The sequence below is a fragment of the Mustela nivalis genome (assembly GCF_964662115.1).
Source record: "Mustela nivalis genome assembly, chromosome: 5".
Lineage (NCBI taxonomy): Eukaryota > Metazoa > Chordata > Mammalia > Carnivora > Mustelidae > Mustela > Mustela nivalis.
The window spans coordinates 104741025-104748871 of record NC_139024.1 but is presented as its reverse complement, the minus strand read 5'-3'; positions in this window follow the sequence as shown (position 1 = coordinate 104748871).

Genomic DNA, 7847 nt, shown 5'->3' with positions numbered 1-7847 from the left:
TTAGGTACAACCTAATGTCTATAAAGACAGAGCCTCAAGAAAATGTAGCATTTGCTAGAAAGGTACAGGCTTTATGAGAAAAGTTCCCTCAGGTAGTTCATTCTATAGAAATATGTAGGAAACTGGAAAAAAAAAAAGAAAAAGAAAAAGGAAGAAAAGAAAGAATAAAGAAGGAAACATGGTAACTTTAAAAATGTTGGGGGAGAGGCATACTTATCTGGCTGGCTCAGTTGGTAGAGCATGCAACTTTTGATCTCGGTGTTGTGAGTTCAAGCCCCATGTTGGGTGTAGAGATTACTTAAGAAATAAAATCTTTCTGAAAAATTAAAAAAAGAAATATCTAGAAAATTTTACTGGTCCCAAGTTGGAATTTAGGGCACATATTGGAAAGGTTGGAAGGGAGGACCAGGGAAAAGGAGTTCCTCAAACAAGAGGAAGTAAGCATATGAGATTACGTGACAATAGAAAACCAGGGAGGTCACTATGGAAGAGTACTCTAGGGAATGAAAAAGGTAATTCAAGACTATGATGGTAATGAATTTGGGATGCTCTAGAAAAAGAAAAGGCTAGTGAGACTGGAGCATATGGTGCAAGATAGCTGAGAGACTGGCAAGACCTGGTAGGCTAAAGCAGAGAATTTAGACTCTATTACTGAATTCCACTGAGCATTGTGTTAAGCAAGGATTGATATAATCTGATGGTTTTTTTGGTGTTTTTTTTTGTTTGTTTGTTTTGTTTTGTTTTGGTAACAGCTTTATGGAGACATAATTCACATACTATATAATTCGCCCATTTAAAGTGTGTAATCCAATGATTTTTAGTACACTCACAGTTGCACACCATCTCCACAATTTTAGGAGATTTAAATCATTTCAAAAAGTAATCTCATATCTTTTAGCCATCACCGCCCAATTCCCATTCTCCCGCCAGCCCTAAGCAACCAGTAATCACTTTTCACTAATCTAATTTCTGTCTCTGTAGATTTGTCTATTCTGGACATTTCATATAAATGGAATCATGAAACTATATAATTTTTTGGTTTTAGCTCAAGCATTGTTTCTTTCAGGACACCTTCTCTAACTCCCTACATCACAGGTCCTCCATTATATTCTGTTGGTCACTCCTCAACTTTTTCCTAATGCTGCTCACTTTTAACTATTTTATTAAGCATGCATATATTAATTTAGTGTTCCTTCTCTCTTCTGGATTGCAGGCTTCAAAAGAACAGAGACTATATGCAGCTCAAATCTTGGTCTCTAGCCCTCAGCACAATATTTGGTTCATAGTAGTAATTCAATAATCATTCCAAGGCCTGATGACTTAAATCTGCCAAGAATGAGTTTGCAGGAAGACTTTAACCTCTATGAATTTTTATTGTGTTTCATTGTCATCCTTCTTCTGTCTTTACCCCACCAATGCCCCAATCACACAACTCCAGTATCCCCCAGGCTAGGGGTCAAAAAGACAACATATTGGCTCATGAGCCAAGGAGAGTATAATTTTGCCCCAAAGCTTCTAAAGGTAGAAACCAAAGTTGTTTTCAATGAAGGAGCTCATAAAATGTGAAGATACAAAGCACTGCTTCTTTGATATCCAGAAGACTGGAAGGGGTAGAAGGACATTCCTCCATGCCTGGAGTAGAACACAGAAGCTTTGACGTCTACCTTCAGAAAATGTGGTGCTTTGTCAGCATCTTAAGTGTTACCAGTTTTAATAGCTCTGAGAGACACGACCTTCAGCCCTGCCATCTCTATTTTCACAGTGCTTCCCCCTCACCAAGCATAGGTGTAGTGATTTAGTAGACAATGAACATGAGGAAAAGTGGGGCATAGTAATAGAAGACTGTGAACTTATATGAAAACCACTGATCTTCAGATTAAGGCAAATACATTTAAACCAAAAATTTTAGGAGCGCGTGGGTGGTGCAGTCAGTTGGGCATCTCACGTTTGGTTTTGGCTCAGGTCGTGATCTCAGGGTCTTTAGATCAAGCCCTGCATCAGGCTCTGTGCTTGGCATGTATCTGCTTGGGACTTTCTCTCACTCTCCTTCTGCTCTTTCCCCTGCTCTCTCTTACTCTCTCTCAAATGAATAAATACATCTTTTAAAAAACAAAAACAAATATTTTGGCCATTGATACTTCTTATGGGATCAATAGATTCTTCTCTGTCTCTCTCTCTCCCCCCTACCCCCAATAAAAGTGATGAAGGATGTTTAGTTCAAATATGTTATCACTAACTAGAATATAAGGAAATTGAATTCCTATATACTGAAGCTGGACTGGAGCACCCCAGTTCCCGCTGGGGTAGGAGGAAGTGGACATCTCTTTCAAAATTACAATAAAATGAAATAAGTATTTAGTCACACAGAGGTTAACATTTTAGGCAAGTGAAAAATGGCTGAATGGTAAAGTGGATATGCAGCAAAAACTGATGCCAAACCAAATGATACCTTAAAAGAATAAACCTTGGGGCGCCTGAGTGACTCAGTGGGTTAAAGCCTCTGCCTTCGGCTCAGGTCATGATCCCAGGGTCCCGCATCTGGCTCTCTGCTCAGCAGGGAATCTGCTTTCCCCTCTGTCTCTGCCTGCCTCTCTGCCTACTTGTGATCTCTGTCTGTCAAATAAATAAAATCTTTAAAAAAAAAAAAAGAATAAACCTCTATGGACAGTTGGGTGGCTCAGTGGGTTAAGTATCTGCCTTCATCTCAGGTCATGATCCCAGGGTCCTGGGATTGAGCCCTGTGTCAGGCTTCCTGCTTAGTGGGGAGTCTCCTTCTCCCTCTACATGGTGCTCCCTCTGCTTGTGTTCTCTCTCTCTCAGACAAATAAATAAAGTCTTTTTAAAAATAATAAACCAGGGTGCCTGGCTGGCTCTGTGGGATAAGGCCCCTGCCTTCGGCTCAGGTCATGATCTCAGGGTCCTGGGATCCATCCCCACATCAGGCTCTCTGCTTAGCTGGGAGCCTGCTTCCTCCTCTCTCTCTCTGCCTGCCTCTCTGCCCACTTGTGATCTCAGCCTGTCAAATAAATAAATTTTAAAAATCTTTAAAAAAAAAAGTCTGTTTCTTGATTTTAAAAAAAGTATTATTAGCCATTCAATTTTAATTTTTTTCAATATTTTATTTTATTTTTATTCCAAGTAGTCTTCACACCCAATGTGGGGCTCATAATCACAACCCTGAGATCAAGAGTCTCATGCTGTACTGACTGAGCCAGCTGGGTACTGCAGCAATTTGATCTTAGGTGCAGGAAAAACTATTGTTCATCACACAGCAACTATGTTGCCCTTAGGGTCACCATATGTGCATTTGTGAGACTAAGTATCATATTGGAGTTCTTAAATTTACTTTCAACTGAGATCTTTAGAGAAGCTACAGATTTTTGGGGGGAAGTCTGTCAGTGTAGGTACTGGGGATAGTGATATTGCTACTGAGGGGATTAAGCTTTCCTTCTTCTCTAGCAGTAATTGACTAAAGTAAAGATTTATTTTTATTTCTGGCTTAAAGATTTGGTTGATACTTTTGAGATATATATATATATATATATATATATATATATATATATATATTTTTTTTTTTAAAGACAATCCAATGACATAAGACATCTTGCTTTTCCTCAAAAAGATGTTCCTAAAAGTTCTCATCACAAAGAGAAATTAATTTTTTCTTTTCTTTTTTAATTTATCTGTGTGAGAGACGGGTGTTAGCTGAACCTATTGTAGTAATCACTTTATATATAATACATGTAAATCAAACCATCTTACTGTACTTCTTATACTTACATGGTGATGTATGTCAATTATTCCTCACTTTAAAAACTGAAGGGAAAAGATGTTTCTAATTATTTTTAGAAGAGTCTTTTAGATTTACTTTTTATTTTTATTATTTATGTATTTATTTTTTTAGAATCAGTCTTAAGATTGTTGTTTCCTTCACTATGAAGATACAATCAGGCAAATCCAGAATGTGGAAAATTCTACAATTCAAAACACCCACCAGTTTCTTTGACAAAGTAACATTACAAAATAATAACAAAAAAGAAGGAAGAAATATTATGATTAAAAGAATCTTAGGGGTACCTGGTTGGCTCAGTAGATAGAGCATCCAACTCTTTTTCGCAGGGTCATGACTTCAAGCCCCATGATGGGCATGAAACCTACTTAAAAAATAAAAGAAACTTAAAGACATGTGAAACAAATACAGTGTGTAGATCTTACTTAGATTCTGATTTGAACAAGCTAATAAACAATTGGCAGAACTAATAACTAAACCACAAAAAAGACTTTAAATGCAATTGGTGAAAATCGAACACAAACTGGGTGTTTATGAAATTTAAAAAACTTTGTTAAGTGTGATATTAGTTTTTTGTTTGTTTGTTTGTTTGTTTTTAAGATTTTATTTATTTGACAGAGAGGGAACACAAGCAGGGGGAGTGGGAAAGGGAGAAGCAGGCTTCCTGCTGAGCAGGGGGCAATAGGGGATTCAATCCCAGGGCCCTGGATTCATGACCTGAGCCAAAGGCAGATGCTTAACGACTGAGCCACCCATGTGCCCCATGATAATAGTTTTTATAAAGAATTCTTATCTTTTAGAGATACATGTGGAAATTCTTATCGGATGAAATCATATGATATTTGGAATTTTATTTAAAAGACTCCAGAAAATAAAAGGAAATTTAAAACTTAATGGAGATTAGATAAAAGATAAGCAATAAAATGCTGGTAATTGTAGATGCTAGGTGACAGACAAGTCCAAAAGGGCTTATTATACTGTCATTTTCTGTCTCTATTTGAAAAGTTTTATGATAAAAAGTGAATTTTAAAAATTTGTCTTTACATATACACATTAAAAAAAATGTTTCTGCATCAGCTACTTCCCTTCCACAAATGTTTTGTACTTACATTTTGGATTTAAACATGTGGCAATGGAAATGGATTTGGCTTTAAGGAAAATAGAATCACCGCTGAATTTTCATGTCCTCAACATTCATTACAAGCATACTTATTCCAGAATCTTCTCAGAGTTAAATGACAGGAGAGTCTTTACACTAGGTATCACATGAGAAAGACTTACCTTCCTCAAGCACATGATTTTATTTCTTCAGCAGCAAATGAACTCTTGCAGGCAATCAGTGGTTGTTAGTGAATCCTGCTATGCTAGTACTGTTATCTGCAAAGCATAGTTAAAAGGCTTTCTTTGGTTCCATCAGCCTTTTATATGTGTGAGAGAAGATATTCCATCTTGCTTGAATAATCTGTAAGCAATCAACTCCAAATCTGAGTTGACAAAATTAATGTTCTTTTTAATTCTGCCTCACAGAAGTAAAAAATTTCCAAAAGGGATTTTTTTCTTCAAAGACTTTTTAATATAAATGAAATTAAATCACTAAAAATAAAATACAGGTCTTGAAGATGATTTTTTTTTTGATGCTATGAATTCCAGGATGTCCAATGATTCCACCAAAGTTCTACAAAGATTATGACTATGATGATAAAATCTCATCTCTGTTGTTCTTTTATTATTATTTAAGCTTTTATAAACATCTGTTCACTCAAAATGGATATGGCATTCTTCTTGAAGTTTTCTGGCAAGCATTTCTCTTAACAAAACTCATAGTTTGAAGCCCTAACCTTCAATGGGACTGTATTTGATGAAGGTCTTTAAAGAGATAATTAAGGCAACATGAGGTAATAAGGATAGGACCCCAGTCTTGTATGACTGAGTCTTTATAAGAAGAGGAGCCCCCAGGGATGAGAGTGCATGAAGAAAAGGCCACGTGAAGATTCAGAGAGAAGGCAGACACCTGCATGCCAAGCATTAAGGCCTCAGAAGAAACCAGCCCACCTGGCACCTGAATCTTAGACTTCCAGCCTCCAGAACTGTGAGAAATAAATTGCTCTTGTTTAAGCCGTCCAGTCTGTAGTATTTTGGTTTGGCAGCCCTAGCCGACTAAAATATTTGATGTGTAGTGAATGTTCAGGTTCTGTCTGCTCTTGTTAATATCTATTATTTTCCAAACCCATTAAGGGTCTAGCACCTCTCCCGTTAGGGGCTCAAGATCTATCTTCCACACTTACTTTCCTCCAGGTATCACTTTTTATAGTTTTCTATTCTCTAAAGATATCTTCAATGCTGTATTCATCCCTTTAAATGGTCAGCATCATGCTTATGGAGTCTCCAAGTTGTCGTTCCAACACCTGAAATGTCTGAGGACCTGCTTTTTGCTCATAGTTGCCCTTGATTATATCAAAGCTATGTCGGTTTCCTGGGCATGATGTTCAAAAACAAAACACTCTGAAGTTACTTTCCTCCAGAAAAATTAGCATTTGTGTCTGGGCATGTTATAAGTCCTGGACCATAGAATACCAAGTTCCTGGATGTCCCAGGGAATGTGACTGGGCTTTAACCCTACATAGGCTCTTCCTCAGTTTGAAAGAAGCCCGTTTATTGCGAGGATGATCCTTTAGAGCACAACCCAACTCCCAACCGTTGTTCCAGATTTGAATGGATTTATCTGCCTTGCAGTCCATAACGGCATCAAATTCTACTCTCACCCTTGATTTTGGGAAAATGTTTTTGGCCAAAAGCAGCTCCCTTTTAAAAAAGTAATTCCTTGGGTTCTTATTTTTTCCTTCAAATTTGGTCGAATAGCTTTTTTTTAATAGCTTCCTATTTATTTTCTACTGTTAAGGATATGTGGAAGCCAGACTGTAAGGAAAGGGCAGCATTCCAGAAAGGTGAAAAAAAAAAAATCTAAGGAAAAAGTAGAAGGGAGTGAGAAGGATTTTGACTGCTGGTCAGATGCTAACTTTTGTTCAGTCTTGTTGTTCATTAGTAGATGCCTTTTTATTTTCATACTTTTCGATATATGTGAAGGGTTTTACAATTTAAAATAAAAAATAAAAAGGTAGCTAAACAGTGTCCCAAGAGCTATTTTTTTAAATGATTTCATTATAAGATATTTCTGAAAATGTAAGAACATTCAGAAACCAATGCAAAAATGAAATTGCTAATAAAAATGTGGTCTATTCAATGAAATAATTTTGATTACTAGCTGTAAAATTCCATGTATATACTAGGGTGTATCTATAGAATATGTGCCAGAAGATAGGGATATCAGATACATAGGCTATACAATGACTGCTATGGTTTGTAGAGGTCTCTATTCTGTCAGAATAAAACTCATTACTTCAGCCCCTTTCACTTTAGACACTTTCTATAGACTTTCTTTAGACTCCTTTCACTTTCGACACTTTCACTATAGACACTTCCCAAAGGTGGCCGCAACATCTCTCATCCTACCTGCTGTCCTTACAATATGACTTTTCCTCTCGTTCCACTGAGAGGTGGATGGGAGCTAGGCTATGACCTCTCTCCTTGAACCTCAGCAGGCCTTTGTAAATGCCTCAAACAGAGCATATGACACAGGGATGCAGTGGGATTTCCAAGGAGAAGTCATGAATATGCTACACATGTTCATTTTGATCCCTTGCGGTGCTCATGCTTGGGTGCACCACCCGCATAGAACCAATTCAAGTGACCTGAGGCTACCCTGCTGTGAGGAAGCCTAAACCAACACACGCTGAAGTAACTCTGAGACTGCTTGGAAAGAAAAATGCATGACCCGTCCCCAGCTGCTCCAGCCCCACATTGGCCCCAGACTCTGACTGCCATTGCAGTCAGAACTACAGAGCCAAGCCCTTCATGAATTCCTGATCCACAGAAACCATGAGGGATAAGGCAATGGTTGTTGCTTTACTAAATTTTGTTTTTTGTGTTTTGTTTTGTTTGTTTGTTTGTTTACACCACAATATGTAAGTGGAACATGTGGAAGAGAGGGTAGGACCAG